Source organism: Bubalus kerabau, chromosome 9 (genome assembly GCF_029407905.1).
Source record: "Bubalus kerabau isolate K-KA32 ecotype Philippines breed swamp buffalo chromosome 9, PCC_UOA_SB_1v2, whole genome shotgun sequence".
Classification (NCBI taxonomy): Eukaryota; Metazoa; Chordata; class Mammalia; order Artiodactyla; family Bovidae; genus Bubalus; species Bubalus kerabau.
The window spans coordinates 39,756,543-39,777,561 of record NC_073632.1 but is presented as its reverse complement, the minus strand read 5'-3'; the positions used below and the strand labels follow the sequence as shown (position 1 = coordinate 39,777,561).

The 21,019-nt window shown below is 44.5% G+C and overlaps 1 long non-coding RNA gene across 2 annotated transcripts; it reads left to right on the top strand.

Moving 5' to 3' along the window:
- The first annotated feature begins 9,360 nt into the window (after positions 1 to 9,360).
- Positions 9,361 to 19,167, top strand: LOC129659996 (uncharacterized). 2 transcript variants are annotated; one of them, XR_008718291.1, is made up of 3 exons: positions 9,361 to 9,544; positions 10,516 to 10,613; positions 19,028 to 19,167. It is a non-coding gene; the product is annotated as an uncharacterized LOC129659996 (long non-coding RNA). The 2 variants fall into 2 exon arrangements; XR_008718290.1 differs by lacking the exon at positions 19,028 to 19,167 and adding an exon at positions 11,551 to 11,761.
- Positions 19,168 to 21,019: the final 1,852 nt, after the last annotated feature.

The window sequence follows — 21,019 nt, the reverse complement described above, 5'->3', positions numbered from 1 at the left end:
GAGAGAAAGAACGACATGGGGAGACCAAGCTTCGGTGAACAAGGCCCGCACTTTATTTTCCAAAGTAGTTTTTATACCTTAAGCTATGCATAGAGGATAATGGGGGAAGGGGTAGAGTCATGCAGTAAGCCAGGCTTTCTTCCTGCAAACTTATCATATGCAAAAGTTTAGGTGATTTGCATCATCTTCTGGCCCGGAGTCCTGTTAACATTTTAAGACCCTTTCTTCAGAAAACTTATTTTTCTCTAAAGGTGATTAGTCAGGCGCCACCCTCCAAAAACATTAGATAAAGTTGTATTCCTATAGGGCAAAGGTGTGGTGGGCTATAACAAGAAAAAGAATTAACTCAAGGGTCCAAGGTTACAAACATTAAAGCTACTACTTATACCAATTATATTAATCAATACACTGCCAGGGACACAGCAGGTAAGGGATATGGAACCTTAGCAGCAAACATTGGCCCAACAAGTGAAAAACCCTTCACCAATACAATTTCTAATCAATCTTTTAACTGCTCAAAGGAATCTGTATTCAGACAGTTTAGAACATCTCATGCCTCTCACGGTTGTGAACTAAAACACTCTTGCCCAGGAACTTTATTAACTGGAGCTGTAATTTAACTCTTTTTCAGAGAGAGGTGGTGGGGGACAGCCCCCCATAAAGTCAGAGGTGTAGGTGAGAGCACAAAGCAGTAAAGTAGGCAGACTCTGGTTTTGGGGGTAGATGCTTGAGAATTTCCAGGGGGACTCCTGAGGCTCGATCCCGCCTTTGCGTTTGCCGAGCCTCCTTCCTCATGACCTTTGCCACTGGCGGAGTTCCTCACGCTGGCTCCCGGCAGTACAGGAGACAGGGAGCAAGACCATCCCCAAGAAAAAGAAATGCAAAAAAGCAAAAAAGCAAAATGGCTGTCTGAGGAGGCTTTAAAAATAGCTGTGAAAAGAAGAGAAGCAAAAAGCAAAGGAGAAAAGGAAAGATATACCCATTTGAATGCAGAGTTCCAAAGAATAACAAGAAGAGATAAGAAAGCCTTCCTCAGTGATCAATGCAAAGAAATAGAGGAAAACAACAGAATGGGAAAGACTAGAGATCTCTTCAAGAAAGTTAGAGATACCAAGGGAACATTCCATGCAAAGATGGGCTCAATAAAGGACAGAAATGGTAGGGACATAACAGAAGCAGAAGATATTAAGAAGAGTTGGCAAGAATACACAGAAAAGATCTTCATGACCCAGATAATTACGATGGTGTGATCACTCACCTAGAGCCAGACATCCTGCAATGTGAAGTCAAGTGGGCCTTAGGAAGCATCACTACGAACAAAGCTAGTGGAGGTGATGGAATTCCAGTGGAGCTATTTCAAATCCTGAAAGATGATGCTGTGAAAGTGCTACACTCAATATGCCAGCAAATTTGGACAACTCAGCAGTGGCCACAGGACTGGAAAAGGTCCGTTTTCATTCTAATCCCAAAGAAAGGTAATGCCAAAGAATGCTCAAACTACCACACAATTGTACTCATCTCACATGCTAGTAAAGTAATGCTCAAAATTCTCCAAGCCAGGCTTCAACAATACATGAACTGTGAATTTCCAGATGTTCAAGCTGGTTTTAGAAAAGGCAGAGGAACCAGAGATCAAATTGCCAACATCCGCTGGATTATCAAAAAAGCAAGAGAGTTCCAGAAAAACATGTATTTCTGCTTTATTGACTACGCCAAAGCCTTTGACTGTGTGGATCACAACAAACTGTGGAAAATTCTGAAAGAGGTGGGAATACCAGACCACCTGACCTGCCTCTTGAAAAACCTATATGCAGGTCAGGAAGCAACAGTTAGAACTGGACATGGAACAACAGACTGGTTCCAAATAGGAAAAGGAGTATGTCAAGGCTGTATATTGTCACCGTGCTTATTTAACTTATATGCAGAGTACATCATGAGAAACGCTGGGCTGGAAGAAGCACAAGCTGGAATCAAGATTGCTGGGAGAAATATCAATAACCTCAGATATGCAGATGACATCACCCTTATGGCAGAAAGTGAAGAAGAACTAAAAAGCCTCTTGATGAAAGTGAAAGTGGAGAGTGAAAAAGTTGGCTTAAAGCTCAACGTTCAGAAAACAAAGTCATGGCATCTGGTCCCATCACTTCATGGGAAATAGATGGAGAAACAGTGGCAGATTTCATTTTGTGGGGCTGGCTCCCAAATCACTGCAGATGGTGATTGCAGCCATGAAATAAAAAGACGCTTGCTCCTTGGAAGAAAAGTTATGACCAACCTAGACAGCATATTAAAAACCAGAGACATTACTTTGTCAACAAAGGTCTGTCTAGTCAAGGCTATGGTTTTTCCAGTGATCATGTATGGATGTGAGAGTTGGACTATAAAGAAAGCTGAGTGCCAAAGAATTGATGCTTTTGAACTGTGGTGTTGGAGAAGACTCTTGTGAGTCCTTTGGACCACAAGGAAATCCAACCAGTCTATCCTAAAGGAAATCAGTCCTGAATGTTCATTGGAAGGACATGTTGAAGCTGAAACTCCAATACTTTGGCTACCTGATGCGAAGAGCTGACTCGTTTGAAAAGACCTTGACACTGGGAAAGATTGAAGGTGAGAGGAGAAGGGGACGAAAGAGGATGAGATGGTTGGATGGCATCACCAACTCAATGGACGTGGGTCTGAGTAAACTCTGGGAATTAATGATGAACAGGGAAGCCTGGCTTGCTGCAGTCCATGGGGTCGCTAAGAGTCAGACACAACTGAGCAACTGAACTGAAACTGAATCTCATTCATGAATGCTCCATCCTCATGATCAAGCACCTCTCAAAGACCCCACATATTAATACCATGACAGGATTTCAACATTTGAATTTTTGGGGAACAAAAACATTCCATCCATGGCAGTGGCAGACTCCTCTTTTGGCAGTGAGGTGGGTACAGACATGGAGAACTCAGATCTCTTTTTTTGTTTTGTTTTCAATTAAAAATGGACTCTAAGTTGCCTTTTGAACACAGTTGAAACCCCTAGCATAGGAGGGATGACAAAACAGTGAGGGAAGTAACATAAGCCAAAGTGGGGTGGGAAGCGGGGGAACCATGAGGAGTTAACCTGAATTTGGGCTGAAGACTGGGTTCCTGACCAAGAGTCAGTTAGGCTTTCTTTCTTTTTTTCTTGGGAGATCTCACAGTGCACCCTATGTCTCCTCAGGAGAGTGTTAGTCCTATGCTAGGTATCATCATCTTCTATTAATCTGTCTCTCTCTGGATTCTGGCATTGCCTGAGAGGAGACTTTTTGTTTTGTCTTTACCTGAGTATCGCTAATTCCTAGTAGATTCTTAGCTACAAGAGGGCAGGGAATATATTTTGCTGTCTTCTCTATCCCCTGCTCAGTCTCCAAGAAATATTTGCTGCATGAATAAATAAATTACTCAGCAAATTTTAGGGATTAATAAATATTTATTCAGCTAATGAATCATTCGTGGAAATTAAATCATGCTCTGCTGTGCTAAGTTGCTTCAGTCATGTATGACTTTTTTGTGACCCTTTGGACTGCCAGACTTCTCTGTCCATGGGGTTCTCCAAGCAAGAATACTGGAGTGGGTTGCCATGCCCTCCTCCAGGGGATCTTCCTGGCCCAGGGATCGAACCCACGTCTCCTGTGACTCCTGCATTTACCACTGAGACACTGGGGAAGCCCAAATTAAATCGTATTTTCATGCAATAAGGGAGTTAACTGCTTTGAGACACATTAAATATATCCTGTGTTAATTGATTCTTTTATCCACTTAAAATCTCTAGTCTTGTCTTTAGGTTTTCCTGATTGTATAAGTAATATGTATCCCGGACTGAAAACCTAGGAAACACAGAAAATATAAATGATACAGAATCCTCCCACATAAAATTAAGAACTGTTAATATAGCCTTATTCATACAGCACACTTAGTTTTTTCTTCTGCTTTTTACTTAATCATATTTTCCTTCATTGTCAAATCTTTTGGGTTAACATCCTTTTTAATGGCTATGCAATATGCTGACTAATTGATGTGCCTTATTTTATTTAGCTATTTCTCTTATTCTAATGTTCGGTCTTTGAAAAAACTATTATAAATAACATTGCAAAGAAGACCGAATATAAATTCCAGTCTGCATTTCTGATCATGTGCTTAGAATCGATTTCTAAAAATCTTTTTTTCTCCCAAGCTGTTCAGGGCAGTATATCTGAGTAAACACTAGGACTTTCTGCCTTTTATTAGTGACCTTGGGTAAGCGGAAACATTGTTACCAGCTATTAGTCTGCAGATGGTTCTTTCTTCAGGATAGAGACCCAATAATTCCTATTCCTCTAGCCTGTGACTACCTACTGAATTGTATCATTACCTCCGCCATGTTTACAATGCTCTGCCACCCCACCCCTGCCCCCTCCAGGGCTGTCTGAATGCCCTGGACATTTCCTTAACATCCACAAAAGGGTTTTGAAAAGCCTGAGACTGATGGGGTCATTCAGGAGTATGCTCTTCAGGACAGAAAGGATGAAGGTAAGGACATTTTTACGACAGCGTTCAGTCACCCTGAGCACCTGCTGACCTCATCGATCTTCTGCATTTATGCCCCTTGTCACCCTCTGAAGACTACTTTGGACTCTAGCGCGAACTCAAGGACATGGTGATTCTGTCAACAGTGTGTGGCAGCAGCTCTCATTAGAAGACCAGATGGGTGCACCTTGGCCCCCAACGTTACATAAAGAATGCCAGTCTCCATAGCAGCAGAGGCAGCTTACCTTGACTGTCCCTAGGTAGCCTTGTTGTGGCTAAGACCTGAGTAGCTACAGTAGATTTTTAAACTGGATGGAACAGAAATTGCCACGAGGCTGAAGACACAGAGCTGGTGCTGGTCCCCAGCTCCACACTGGAGCAGCTCCTGTGTCAGTCCCTAGGACTGGCCTATGATCTCCAGCTGCATAAGAGGCCACAGCTATTGGCACATGATGGCCCTCAAGACGGTCATGGGTCAGGAGAGGGTCAAGAGGGTTAGAAGGCTAAGTGCACACCTCTGCTTTTAGACATTTTCTGGGTTACCATTCCCTGGTGGCTCAGTGAGAAAAGAATCTGCCTGCAATTCCGGAGACCTAGGTTTGATCCCTGAGTCAGGAAGATTCCCCTGGAGAAGGAAATGGCAACTCACTCTGGTATTCTTGCCCAGAGAACCCCATAGACAGAGGAGTCTGGTGGGCTATGGTCCATAGAGTCACAGAGAGTCAGATATAACTGAGCGACTAAACCACCATCACCGATACCTGAGAGACTGGCTGGTCCAGAAGAAAGGAAATCCTTAGAAAGTCAGGGGAACTGTGGTCATGTGTTGGAAAGCTGCATATCCCAGGTATGAGAGAGGCAGAGAGGCAAGGACAGCGTGGGAAACATGGTCAAGGGAGAGTGCAGGTACCTGTCAGCATGCCCGAGTCCAGAGCCAACTACTTCATTCGTCTACTACTGAGATTTCTGGTTTTAGAACAAAAGAAACATTCGATCTGGAAATAGATGACAGGCAGGATTAAAGCAGACACTTATGAATTAATAGCATGAACTTTTAAACCGGTGATACATACACTTAACTGGTAGCCCAAACACTGTGGTTTAAAAAAAATATCATGTGGCCAACAACCCTTGCCAATATATTTTTACAAGGTGGTTAATACTGCCAACACTCTGTGATGTTGAGCCAAATTACTCTGGGGTATTGTAGTGCAGAGCATGATGCTGTGTTTTTGTGACAGACTGGATACCCGGGGAGCAATCGCTAAAACTCAGGAATGTGTCCATGGGGCCAGAAGGCACTGGTGGGATCCAGGCCCTCGTGTAGAGCATCTCAGCTCCCTACCTTTGATGGTGGGGGGCGTGGAGAGTTAGGCTGAGTGAGACATCTTCCTTGGAGGCAGGGAAACCAAGACCTGGTGTTGGTTTATTAAAATCCCAAGCATGTATCTCATAACTAGAATTGGGAACTTCTCCCAGCCTAACGTTTGCCTTAGCGTGTGATACCCAGTAAGGAGCCAGTGATGTTTTCCAAGAATCAGTCTGAGTGCTGGCTGGAGCTCCGCTTGCAGGAGCCTGGAGCAAGTCTCCTTGAGGTCATGGACCTGCACACAGGCCCAGCATCCACCAAATGCTCACCACATTCATGGCCAGGCCAGACCTGCTGCTGCCTTAAAGGGTACCTTCCTCACCAGTGCCGCTTCCCCCACTTCCAACGGGACCGACTTCCTGTCTGACCAGAGCTCCTCTGGATTCCCTGACGTTCAGTCAAGCTGCCTAATGAGGAAGCCATGGTTCAGTCTGTATTTCAGTACAGGAGATGCCAAGGCCTGCGAGTTTGGCTAAGATTCTCCCAGTAACCAAACCAGATAAGAGCTGAGAGGCTGCTGAGTGGGCAGATGGGTTGTTTACACCTGGCTCTTTTCAGAGGTTCTCTGCAGAGCTGGCTCTTGCCTTATTGTGCAGACACGGTCTCCCAGGGCTGGCAGAGATGGGCAGACCAGAGCTGGGTGAAGGCATCGAGAGTTCTTGGGGTTTAGCAACCACACAGACCATTAACATAAGCATCTAGCACTTGCCTTGGAGCATGGAGTATGTGCACCTTAGCTATTCATTGCAAGAAGACAGCAATGTTCTCAACAGCGGGTAACATTGAGGGAGAGGGAGAGAGGATGTATTTTTCTTACAAACAGTAGTTCCTTTCCCTGCAGCAACCACCCTCCCTACCCCGACCTTCACCCTCTGAAAGAAGGATAATATGCAATATGTAATGGGAAAACACTTCCCTTTCCTTTTCTTCTCCAGTAGTTTTTCTGCCATCAAGACTAAGCTGTGATGGGGCCTTTCCTGGTGGTCCAGTGGTTAAGACTCTGCACTCCCAATGCAGGGGGCTGGGGTGTGATCCCCGGTCAGGGAACTACATCCTACTTGCTGTAACTAAGAGTTGGAGTGCTGCAACTGAAGATGCTGTGTGCAGCAATGAAGACCTGGTGCAGCCAAATGAATAAATGAACAAAAAAAATTTTTTTTTGAAAAATAAAGATAGACTAAGCTGGGATGCAAAATGGCTGTCTGGGAGGCCTTACAAATAGCTGTGAAAAGAAGCAAAAAGCAAAGGAGAAAAGGAAAGATATAAGCATCTGAATGCAGAGTTCCAAAGAATAGCAAGAAGAGAGAAGAAAGCCTTCCTCAGTGATCAATGCAAAGAAATAGAGGAAAACAACAGAATGGGAAAGACTAGAAACCTCTTCAAGAAAATTAGAGATACCAAGGGAACATTTCATGCAAAGATGGTCTTGATAAAGGACAGAAATGGTATGGATCTAACAGAAGCAGAAGATACTAAGAAGAGGTGGCAAGAATACACAGAAGAAGTGTACAAAAAAGATCTCCACGACCAAGATAATCATGATGGTGTGATCACTCACCTAGAGCCAGACATCATGGAATGTGAAGTCAAGTGGGCCTTAGGAAGCATCACTACAAACAAAGCTAGTGGAGGTGATGGAATTCCAGTTGAGCTATTTCAAATCCTGAAGATGATGCTGTGAAAGTGCTGCACTCAATATGCCAGCAAATTTGGAAAACTCAGCAGTGGCCACAGGACTGGAAAAGGTCAGTTTTCATCCCAATCCCAAAGAAGGGCAATGCCAAAGAATGCTCAAACTTCCACACAATTGCACTCATCTCACATGCTAGTAAAGTGGTGCTCAAAATTCTCCAAGCCAGGCTTCAGCAATACATGAACCGTGAACTTCCAGATGTTCAAGCTGGTTCTAGAAAAGGCAGATCAAATTGCCAACATCCACTGGATCATGGAAAAAGCAAGAGAGTTCCAGAAAAACATCTATTTCTGCTTTATTGACTATGCCAAAGCCTTTGACTGTGTGGATCACAATCAACTGTGGAAAATTCTGAAAGAGATGGGAATAGCAGACCACCTGACCTGCCTCTTGAGAAACATATACGCAAGTCAGGAAGCAACAGTCAGAACTGGACATGGAACAACAGACTGGTTCCAAATAGGAAAAGGAGTATGTCAAGGCTGTATATTGTCACCCTGCTTATTTAACTTATATGCAGAGTACATCATGAGAAACGCTGGGCTGGAAGAAGCACAAGCTGGAATCAAGATTGCCGGGAGGAATATCATTAACCTCACATATGCAGATGACACCACCCTTATGGCAGAAAGTGAAGAGAAACTAAAAAGCCTCTTGATGAAAGTGAAAGAGGAGAGTGAAAAAGTTGGCTTAAAGCTCAGCATTCAGAACACAAAGATCATGGCATCTGGTCCCATCCCTTCATGGGAAATAGATGCGGAAACAGTGGAAACAGTGTCAGACTTTATTTTTTTGGGCTCCAAAATCACCGCAGATGGTGATTGCAGCCATGAAATTAAAAGGCACTTACTCCTTGGAAGGAAAGTTATGACCAACCTAGATAGCATATTAAAAAGCAGAGACATTAATTTGCCAACAAAGGTCCATCTAGTCAAGGCTATGGTTTTTCCAGTGGTCATGTATGGATGTGAGAGTTGGACTGTGAAGAAAGCTGAGCACCGAAGAACTGATGCTTTTGAACTGTGGTGTTAGAGAAGACTCTTGAGAGTCCCTTGGACTGCAAGGAGATCCAACCAGTCCATTCTAAAGGAGATCAGTCCTGGGTGTTCATTGGAAGGACTGATGCTAAAGCTGAAACTCCAATACTTTGCTCACCTGATGCGAAGAGTTAACTCATTGGAAAAGACCCTGATGCTGGGAGGGATTGGGGGCAGGAGGAGAAGGGGATGACAGAGGATGAAATGGCTGGATGGCATCACCAACTTGATGGACATGAGTTTGGGTGAATTCCGGGAGTTGGTGATGGACAGGGAGGCCTGGTGTGCTGTGATTCATGGGGTCGCAAAGAGTCAGACACGACTGAGCGACTGAACTGAACTGAACTGAAGCTGGGATGACCTAATTGAGGAAGAAGCCCTGACCTGGAGGAAGTCATTGCCAGATCGAAAAAGGAGAGGAGAGAGCTCCTTCCTCCATGGGTGGGTTTGGAAATGACAGAGGACACTATGGGGAGGGCGAAGGTCGGCTGTGACAGTCTGGCCACCATCTGGTGCTGGTAGGTGAGGCTTCGGTGGCATCTCTCAAGTAGTAACAGACCCGGAACCCGCCTCACTGTCTCTCAGCCTAGCCCAGCTCCCTGTGATGAAATGTTCCCCCGGCCACTCTGATTGGAAGCTGGAAACGCAGAATAAAAGAACAAAAATGGAGGGTGCCAGAGCCCTGCAGTCTGTGCTTGCCATCTGTGAGTTTTCTGAGTGATTCTGCTTCCATCCTCCCCTCCAGTGGCAACTGACATTATTTTCATAGGCAGAGCTTCTCATATCCTGGCAGCCTTCTTTGGCTGCCAGAAATGAGTCTCAGGGTCGAGAAGCTTCGCCAGAGATCCGATCCACTCAAGAAGGACGTTGTCTGCGGCTGCCTACTCACGGGTGCTGGGGCAGAAATTGTTCCCGGTGAGGAGCTGAGAGTGTGATGTGCTGTCTGAGGGGTGGGGTGCGGTGGGGCGGGGACGGGGGCGGGGGCGGCGGCGGCCTTATGCGTGATGTGGAGCTGGGCTTTTTCCTCGGCCACATCAGCCCAACATATGAAACCTTCAATGACCCCGCATTTCTCAGTGGAGAATGTTAAACTCTTTCCCCCACTTTCATCATGCTACTTAGTCTGGCCCCACCCTGCTTACACAACTTGTTTTGTACTCATCCACCCTTAGCATCTCATCCTCTGTCCGGTCGCCCTGTTGGCCCTGTTCTTAGATACCTCATCTTCCGTAGACTCTCCCAGGTCTCCTCCTTTCTGATCACTGCTTGGCACACATTTCCTATACACTCTTCCAAAGCTCACTCTGGTCTCTGGTGTCAGTTTTGTCTCCCTCAGCTCGTTTAAAAATGCATCGAGGCCAGAGTCCCTGCCTAATTGCTCCGTATTAGTCAAAACAGACAAGGGCGAGCTTTCGCTGGGGTTCAGGTCTTGTATCTCTGAGCTAAGACCCAATTCTTAAGAGTTGTGACCTGCGTGGGGCAGGGAGGCACAGCGCGTTCTCAGAAGAGGAAGGGGAACGAGGCAGTGCTGGCCGCTGAGTGGGATGAACAATTCCTGGAAGTCAGTAACAGGCCCCTGGAACAGGACCTGCGGTGGCCACTCCTGCCCGCTCTGGTCGTTCCTAGTCTCTTCTCCCTCCAGGCGGTAAGGTGGGGCTAGAGAGGAAACCGAGGCCTGCGGTCCTGCTGGGAAGCAATCCACAGCACTTCACTGCGTTGGCTCCTCCCTGGAGGCGGCGGTCCGTGCGAAGGGGGGCACTTACTGCAAGAGATGGTGCTGTGGGAACCTGGCTTCGGTGGACTCCCATCCAAGCATTGCACCTCCGCGGTAGGAAGCGGGCGTTGCTCTCTCTTCACGTCAGCATTTCACCTCCTCTCATTGGCAGAATCCCAGAGGAGCCTGGTGGGCTGACGTCTATGGGGTGGCGCAGAGTTGGACACGACTGATGCGACTTAGCAGCAGCAGCAGCATTGTCAGCGAGCGGTGAGACATCAGTCAGAGGAATGATGACTAGTTCTCCCTTCCCCAGGAAGCGCCAGAGAGGGGCAGCCAAGCATGTCCTTCTGGGCAAGGCCCCCACCTCCCTGCTTGTTGCCCCTTCTTCAGTCTGCCCCCTCCTTCTCAGGGACCTGCTGGTCCACACCTACTTCACTCTTCAGTGTACCCAGTGGCACCCAATCGAGGGTCAAGCCCCCCTGACCCTGAGCTGCAGGATAGAACCCCACGTCCCAGTTCAGGGCCTGGTCAGGCATGGGGGTGGAGGGGGGAGGGGAGACCCGGCCAGGGAAGGGGACCCCTGCTGTGAACAAACGTGCCTGCATTTCTGACTCTCTCCTTCCACCCTGGGTCTCCAGGGGGCGTGTGGTGGGCCTGACTTGGACTGCTGGCTGCAGGGTGGGTATGGAGGTGGTGGTGGTGAAAATGTTCAAATTTGTTGCAACAAAGACACCTTGTTTTGAGATGTTTGCCCTCTGCTAGTCTGCTCTGGGGCACAGCTTCTATTTTCCAGCCCTGCTTTTGGGCTCATTTGCACTAGGTTTTGGAGAAGGCAATGGCACCCCACTCCAGTACTCTTGCCTGGAGAATCCCATGGGCGGAGGAGCCTGGGGGGCTGCAGTCCATGGGGTTGCTAAGAGTCGGGTACAACTGAGCGACTTCACTTTCACTTTTCACTTTCATGCATTGGAGAAGGAAATGGCAACCCACTCCACTCCAGTGTTCTTGCCTGGAGAATCCCAGGGATGGGGGAGCCTCGTGGGCTGCCGTCTATGGGGTCGCACAGAGTCGGACACGACTGACGTGACTTAGCAGCAGCACTAGCTTTGCTCCTGAGGTGAAAGAGGTGGAAGGAAATTCTGATCTTAACGGAGCTCCACTTTGTGCTCTGCGGAGCCCTTCAGCCCTTATCGCCTTCTCACAGCCCTTCACAGAAGGCGTTTCATATCCATCACACTCAGGAGGAGATGAGCACCGAGAGGAGGGGTGGCTCCCACAGTGGTCTCCAAGCCCCCACCTGCAGCTTCTCCTCTCCCTCGTGCCCTCACCCACTCCCCTCCTGGCCTGTCTCCTCACTGTTCCTTGACCTTCATGCCCTGTTGTATCTTTTTTTTTTTCATTGTATCTTTTTTAAAAAATATTTTTTATTGTGGTAAAAGTCACATAAATAAAACATACTATTTTCACCATATGTAACTGTACAGTTCAGTGGCACTAAGTACATTCGCACTGTGCAGCTCTCACCATTGTCCATCTCCTGCATTTTCCATCCTCCCAAACTGAAACTCTGTCCCCTTTAAACACTAATCCCCATTCCCCCACCCTCTCCCCCTCAGCCCCTGGCACTTACCAGTGTACTTCCTGACTATGAATTGGATTATTCTATTCTAGGTACCTTGTGTAATGGAGTCCAGTAGTATTTATCTGCACCTACTGTATGCTGGGATGCATTTTCCTCCTGTGTTATACAGTAGATTCTCATTGGTTATCTATTTAATCATACTAATGTATATGTGTCAATCCCAGCCTCCCAAGTTATCTCCTCCCTCCTCCATTGTATCTTAAATCCTCTGCTCTAGCCAGTTGCTCTGCCTGGAACACTCTTCTCCTGGGTGACCCAAAAAGCTCCCTGCCTAATTCTTCGTATCCTTCATGCTTTTCCACCAGTCTCCCATTCCCCATGGTGGTCCACCCTGACCACCCGATCTTCATACTGCAACATGTACAGAAGGTATCATCCCCGGCTCTTGTGATGTCTTAATCTTGTCCCATTTTTATATTTTCCTATCCTTCTCATCTTCTTCATGTTTTCCTATCCATCAGTTGCTAAATAGTGTCTGTTCTTTGTGACCCCATGAACTCCAGCATGCTAGGCTTCCCTGTCCTTCACTATCTCCTGGACTTCGCTAAAATTCATGTTCATTGAGTCAATGATGCCAACCAACCACCTCATCCTCTGTTGTCTCCTTCTCCTCCTGCCCTCAGTCTTTCCCAGCAGCAGGGTTTTTTTCAGTGAGTCAGCTCTTCGCATCAGGTGGCCAAAGTATTAGAGCTTCAACTTTAGCATCAGTCCTTCCATTGAATATTCACAGCTGATTTCTTTTAGGATAGACTGGTTTGATCTTGCTGTCCAAGGGACTCTCAAGAATCTTCTCCAGCACCACAGTTCAAAGGCGTCAATTCTTCAGCATTCAGCCTTCTTTATGGTCCAACTCTCACATCTGTAAATGACCACTGGAAAAATCATAGCTTTGACTAGATGGACCTCTGTCAGCAAAATGATATCTCTGCTTTGTAATATGCTGTCTAGGTTTATCACGGAGAAGGCAATGGCACCCCATTCCAGTACTCTTGCCTGGAAAATCCCATGGATGGAGGAGCCTGGAAGGCTGCAGTCCATGGGGTCGCTGAGGGTTGGACCCGACTGAGCGACTTCACTTTCACTTTTCACTTTCATGTATTGGAGAAGGAAATGGCAACCCACTCCAGTGTTCTTGCCTGGAGAATCCCAGGGACAGGGGAGCCTGGTGGGCTGCCGTCTATGGGGTCGCACAGAGTTGGACACGACTAAAGCGACTTAGCAGCAGTAGCAGCAGCAGTTTTATAAAAATTTCCTTATTTATGAAATTTATCACTTTCTGCTAGTGGCCTGTTTGTCCGCTGCTGTCTCTGAAGTGCCTGGCATTGTGACTGGCAGGTGGCAGGCACTCAGTCCATGGCTGAGGAATCAATTTAATGAAAGGTCACCCTCGCCTGGATCTAGACAGAGACAGAGCTGGATTCGAACTCTAAGGCTGTGATCTTGCTCTTCCATCTCAGAACCCAAAGCCTGTCCAGGTGGAGAGCAGGCTATTGGCTGCTCAAGAGATGCCTGTTAACTGGATTTCCCCATCAGACTGCTACTCCTCTACAGCAGGGATATCAGAGGCTGTGAACACAGGGCCTGGCCTTGTTTTTCCTGGTTGACAGGTTTGCTGGCATCCAGAGATGGTGGCACACTCCTGGTCACAGGGCACCAAGCTCTGTGGTCCTCAGGAATGTTCTGAATGAGCTCTTCCAAACAACACTAGCCACTAGGCCCATGCTGCGTGCTCAAGACACAAGCTCGCAATCTCTCCAAGTCAGACACCTGTCAAATCCAGAATTGGCTCCCGGCCTTGCTCGAAGGATTTGCTCTTTAGGAAATGATGGAGGGAAACAGCTGGGGCTTGCAAGGCATGAGCTGGAGGTATCAGGGCAGCGCAGAGCTAGAGAGGATGCGAGGAGAAGCCGGTGGAGCGGGGCACCAGGTATCTCCCGAGAGGCTGTTCTCTGGGCAGAAAGGTAGCTGAGCCTGGAGGGCTGAGATGCAACAGTGGTTTTGTCGTTTTTGTTTTTAATGAGGGTCTGGGAATGGAGACTATGAATAAGCTCTATAACATGAGGGTAGACTGGGGTCAGTTGGGGTCCACTGGCTTAAAGGATGAAGACCTCTTCCTGCTCATTTCATAATCAGTTTCCTCAGAACAGATTCTCCCCTGAACTCCATTTACCTGGTCCTTTTACTTGTTATGCTGTGGTTCTGGCTTCTATTTTCTTTTTTCTTGTTTTTGTTCCTGTTATTAGCTGACCTTGTTTATGTTGGCATTAAGGAAAGTTTTCTTCCTAATCTCAGTGGCTTGGTAATAGAAAGTTACACATGGTTTGGATTCTGGGTGAAAGGGAACATTTGTATTTATTCTCATACTTACTGGCTATATTAGTGTTTCTAGGATAGCCCCAGAATTAATGTTTTAATGAACACTCCAACTGCTAGGAACACCATTCTGGAACATATTAACCCAGTCAGAGAACTGCCAGTTAGGTTGGTATTTGGTCAACAACAAGCATTTTCTTCCCCACAAAAGAGAGTAATGGAATTAATTTACCATTTCCTAGCTTATGGCATCTATCTCAACATAAATCTCTATATAGAGATCGATTGCACATATAACTATAAAACAGAGTATTGGGGGAAATATGATGATGAGGAAAATCAGAACAAAAGCACAAATCAGGCCTGGCTGATGACATACAGGCAACCAATACATGTTCTCAGGCACAGCATTTAGAAAATGGACTTAGGAACTTCCCTGGCGGTCTAGTGGTTAAGACTTTGCCTTCCAATGCAGGGGGTGTAGGTTCAATCCCTGGTCAGGGAGCTAAAATCCCACGTCTGCAGCCAAAGGGCCAAAACACAGAACATAAGCAATATTGTAACAAATCAATAGATTTTAAAAATGGCCCACATCAAAAAAAAAAAATCTTAAAAAAAGAAAATGGACTATAATGAAAATAAATCACCTCTCTATGACTTTTCATTGCAGATAATCTCAGTATTTGGAATGAGTGTGTCATTGGTTCAGTCAGTTCTGGGTAATTCTGGGTGATTTAGTCTTGTTCCCAGTGGATATACGTTTTCTGTTCACGAGTTACTTTGTAACAGAAGTGCCTCCTCGGATTGAGACTGTCACTTTTTGATGACCTAACAAGTAAATAAAATAGTTTTTAAAAATAGCATCCTGGTGACCTGAGAAAACCTGCTTGGCTTACTAAAGGGTATACTCACCTGGATGCAGTTTGCACCTGGCCTCAGACTGCCTGGTCTAGCAAAGCACACAGGGTGTCCACACAGTAGCAACATCCTTCTTCATATGAGCATCTCTTCCTTGGTATTCTCACAAAAGCTCCCAGATGAATAAAAAAGAGACTCAACTTCTTCACCATATGTTACCTGGGATCACAGAAGAAAACTGAACAATTTTAGCGGAATTCTCCAGATCCAAATAGTGCAGCGAACCAACACTTGAGAGCGCCTAGGTTAACTGAGCTACTTGTTTTTCACTTGTTAACTGTAGCATCTATCTACAACAGTGGTTTCTAGTCTTTTTGAGGCCACAGACTCTCTCTCTCCCACTTTGGGAATCTGGTTAACGTTTTGGATTCTCATTTCTGAAAAACGCACATGGAGGTACACCCTCATGTTTGAAAGTTCACGTTAGGCCATTTTAACGAAGACTTACATCAATTCTTTTTTCACTAACCGGAAGAAATCCAAGGAGGATTTCTGATTTTACAAAAAAGACAGAAAGTGAAAATAGCATTCAGCACGAGTCTTGCAGTGAGCTGTTACAGAGGCAGCTCTCACCTTGAGCAGCAATGTCACCCCCAAGCTCCTTCCCTGGGAACCATGCTCAGCATCTCAGCAACCAGGCACCATAGCTTTGAACTGCGTCTGTGAGCATCTGGGCTTTATCTCAGTTTGTGTATCCATTAGCAAGATGCCTCCTAAGGTAATTGCTTCTTTGCTTACACCATTTTGGCGTACAGAAGGTTTTTCAGATAACAGGGAATCCTATACACTCACAGGCCCCATTCATAGACTCCTAGGCCAACAATTGCTCATCTGACACCATGCCAGAAATCTCTTGTGTTTATGTTCTTTGGTGTGATCTCTAGAAATGTGCTAAAATTTGCTGTTTATATTGAAACATGTACACATACTAAATATATATATATATATGAAGACACACACTTGAGAGTCCCTTGGATAGCAAGGAAATCAAACCAGTCAATCCTAAAGGAAATCAACCCTGAATATTCATTGGAAGCACTGATGCTGAAGCCGAAGCTCCAATACTTTGGCCAATACTGATGCAAAGAGCCAACTCATTGGAAAAGACCCTGATGCTCAGAAAGAGGGAAGGCACGAAGAGAAGGGGGAAACAGAGGATGAGATGGTTGCATGGCCTTAGCGACTCAATGGACATGAGTTTGAGCAAATTCTGGGAGATAGTAAAGGACAGGGAAACCTGGTGTGTTGCAGTCCATGAGGTCACAAAGAGTTGGACATGACTTAGTGACTGAACAACAACAACAACATGTATATATATATACATATATATATACACATACATATATATATATGACATTTTCTCTATTAGAATGAATAAATGAAATAATATATGAAAAGATTTATCATAAAAGCCAAATTGAGAATGTTGATATTATTGTTATTATTATTTGAATTGGCCATTTAAAATTCAGCACTAAAACTTTAGCTGCATATTGCAGCAGGTGGTATCTTTTATGGAAACTGCTCTAACTATGACCTTTTATATTCTTATAATCCAGACTGCCTATTTATTTTTACTTCACTCTAATCAATTATTTAAAAAGTCATGACACACCTGCTCTGTACTGTACTGTATATGAAGTCTTTTTCATTCTGTGAAAAAAACCACTTCTCCATAGTATTCTGATGGGCCTGCACCTTACTGTAACTCCAATACAGGTCCTGACAAAAGCAATTAAATTCTGACCTGAATTAGAAATCTTATTAATTACACTTAATCGATCAATTGCTTGTTTGTTTCGATGATTTCTTGTTATAAACTGATTATAGACCATTAGTGTTCATTAATATACCAAATTAGATTTCACATCTTCTTCATTATACACTGGAAATAACACCAGTTCACACTTTGACAGGGTCTGTTAAAAAGAATGCCTGTTGTGGCCATACTCTCCTATGTGATTCTGGAAGTAGATAAACCACTCAAGAACAATTTATGAGCTTGCTAATTCTTTTTTTTTTCTTCCCACTCCTTGCCTTTAGCAGTAATATACAGCTTTGATATGGAGAGCCCTCAGGAGTGCTGTCTCAATGAAATTCTTAGAGTAGGGAGGAAAATAACTTATGAGAAGGATAACTTTATTCCAGCATATGTTTTATGGAGAGTGAGACTTTTACTTAACGTTTGGGGAGGAGGGATACTGAATGGGGGGAGCTGGGAGTTGGAGAAATACACAGAGAAGAGTAGGAAGAGAAACAATATTTCCTATTTTGAAAAATAGCATCTCAGTTCAGTAGAATCAAATTTGAACTAATGGACTCATGAAAAGTTTTTGTTAGAGAAAGACCTCTCAATATACATATTTGTTGAATACATGTAAGAGTGGGTGCCATCTGTAGATATGGATTGAATTTAGAAGGAAAAAAAACCCCAAAATTATATTTACAGTTAGTCCATGGGGGCTGCTATAATAGAATACCATGGACATTTGTTTCTCACAGTTCTGGGCTGTTCGAGATTCTGAAGATTCTATGTCTTATGAAGGTCCTCCTCCTGGTTCACAGATGACCTTACTGCTGTGTCTTCCATTGGTAGGAGAGACGAGAAAGCTCTCTGAGCCTTGGGATCTCTTCTTATAAGGACACTTGCCTTTATAAGAGGTCATGAGGGGCTCCACCCTTATGACCTCATAACTTCTCAAAGCCCTACATCCAAGTACTATTGTATTGGGAATTAGGTTTCAACATATGAATTTGAGGGACACATATTCAGTCTATAGCACATACTCATTTATTAGGCGCTTATTATATACTATGCGACTGCTAAGTCACTTCAGTCTTGTCCGACTCTGTGCGACCCCATAGATGGCAGCCCACCAGGCTTCCCTGTCCCTGGGATTCTCCAGGCAAGAACATTGGAGTGGGTTGCCATTTCCTTCTCCAATGCATGAAAGTGGAAAGTGGAAAGTGAAAGTGAAGCCGTTCAGTCATGTCCGACTCTTAGTGACCCCATGGACTGCAGCCTACCAGGCTCCTCCGCCCATGGGATTTTCCAGGCAAGAGTACTGGAGTGGGGTGCCATTGCCTTCTCGGATTATATACTATGAGCTAGAGTCAAAGATGAATATGCATCATTATAGTATTTTCTATAAAAAGGAAAACATACCTTAAATATTGTTTTCTAGCAATCAATTTTGGACTTAAAAATTGTTTCAATTTGTCACCTAGTACTAGATACTTGTCTTACCCAATCTCCTAAATTGGTATTTTGGTTGTTTCAACTTTTATAAATAATACAGAGTAGCAACTAACAGAGAAAATAATTTAGCAAAATGAGAAAAACTCCACTCCCAATCTTGGAAAAAGAAAAAGGCCAAAAGAACCTCCCAAAAAACTAAAACACTGTTCTACAACAAAATGATTAAACTTGGCAACAGTGAATGAGGATATTATTTTTTGACCAAATTATAATGCAGACTGGCCTTAATTGCTTTTGATAGATTGTTTTGGTGTAAATCACTAGTAGAGAGAGATAGACTGGCACAAATAACTGCAGTATAATATAATAAGTACACCCATTTAGGCTTATCCAAGATGCGAATACATCAAAAAGAAAGAAGATAGGGTTAGAAAGGTTCACAGGTAACATTTAAACTGGACATAGCAAAGGAGGCATTTCCATCTAAACTCAGCCAAGAATGCAGAGAAAAATACTCCAAAATGTCTCCAAATGATTTGTTTTTAAATCACAGGATTCTATGATGCTAAGTATTATTAATTTCTGTCCTTTATCTCTAATTTCTTGAAGAGATCTCTAGACTTTCCCATTCTGTTGCTGGTTTTAGAAGAGGCAGAGGAACCAGAGATCAAATTGCCAACATCCGCTGGATCATCGAAAAAGCAAGAGAGTTCCAGAAAAACATCTATTTCTGCTTTATTGACTATGCCAAAGCCTTTGACTGTGTGGATCACAATCAACTGTGGAAAATTCTGAAAGAGATGGGAATACCAGACCACCTGACCTGCCTCTTGAGAAACCTGTATGCAGGTCAGGAAGCAACAGTCAGAACTGGACATGGAACAACAGACTGGTTCCAAATAGGAAAAGGAGTATGTCAAGGCTGTATATTGTCACCCTGCTTATTTAACTTATATGCAGAGTACATCATGAGAAACTCTGGGCTTGAAGAAGCACAAGCTAGAATCAAGATTGCCGGGAGAAATATCATTAACCTCAGATATGCAGATGACACCACCCTTATGGCAGAAAGTGAAGAGTAACTAAAAAGCCTCTTGATGAAAGTGAAAGAGGAGAGTGAAAAAGTTGGCTTAAAGCTCAACATTCAGAAAACGAAGATCATGGCATCTGGTCCCATCACTTCATGGCAAATAGATGGGGAAACAGTGGAAACAGTGTCAAACTTTATTTGTCTGGGCTCCAAAATCACTGCAGATGGTGACTGCAGCCATGACATTAAAAGACGCTTACTCCTTGGAAGGAAAGTTATGACCAACCTAGATAGCATATTAAAAGGCAGAGACATTACTTTGCCAACAAAAGTCCATTTAGTTAAGGCTATGGTTTTTCCAGTGATCATGTATGGATGTGAGAGTTGGACTAAGAAGAAAGCTGAGTGCCAAAGAATTGATGCTTTTGAACTGTGGTGTTGGAGAAGACTCTTGAGAGTCCCTTGGACTGCAAGGAGATCCAACCAGTCCATCCTAAAGGAGACCAGTCCTGGGTGTTCATTGGAAGGACTGATGCTGAGGCTGAAACTCCAATACTTTGGCCACCTCATGCAAAGAATTGACTCATTGGAAAAGACCCTGATGCTGGGAGGGATTGGGAGCAGGAGGAGAAGGGGACGACAGAGGATGAGATGGCTGGATGGCATCACCAACTCGATGGACATGAGCTTGGGTGAACTCCGGGAGTTGGTGATGGACAGGGAGGCCTGGCGTGCTGCGATTCATGGGGTCGCAAAGAGTCGGACAAGACTGAGTGACTGAACTGAACTTAAGTATTATTAAACTAATAGAGTCAGTGTTTTGAAAAAAATCTAAGTTCTTTCTCTTGGAAGATCATTTAGCTTTCATCATTTTTATGTTCCACTAAGTAGGATATAAAGCTAAGCTGATGTATATGGGTTGGCAGATAAAGGCTTAGAAAAGTGCTACTATTAGTCAGGGGAAAATCTGGAGTTAAGATCAATTGTGATCCAAAGTGGGGTAGCCAAAGTTTAATCACTGACATCTGAAACGATCATTTTGATGGCCAAGCTTTTTTCGGGTTTTATTTCAGGTTCATCTGTTCCTCTATTCTCTGAAAACAGGTGCTTCATGGACTCACATATTTCCTTCTCTGAGGCCTATTCTTTGACTGAAAGCACATGCTAAACTTCTTGGATCTTTCATGGATGGGTAAATGTGACTTCTCACTACTTGTCACCACAATGACACTCACCACCAGTTCATCACTGAGATATGAAGGCTCAAAAATACATTCAATATTTTTGCTCTGCAGCTCAGGGAGGACTCATGGATTGTTGCAATCAAGGCTTTCAATCTATTAGTTTCTAGCAGCTGGTAGTCTTAAGGCTTATTTTTTTTCAACGAGGATCTCTCAAGCTAAGCAGAGGTTCCAAATGGTGGGTCTAGCTATAGCTAATTTGGTGACATTTACCTGTTTCCTCTCCTATCTATTCCTTGAGCTTCTTAAGGGTAACTCTGCATCTCAAGGAACTACAGTTCTCAGACTCCTTTGTTCTGTTTTCCTGGTAGTCTTGGTCATCTTGGCCAA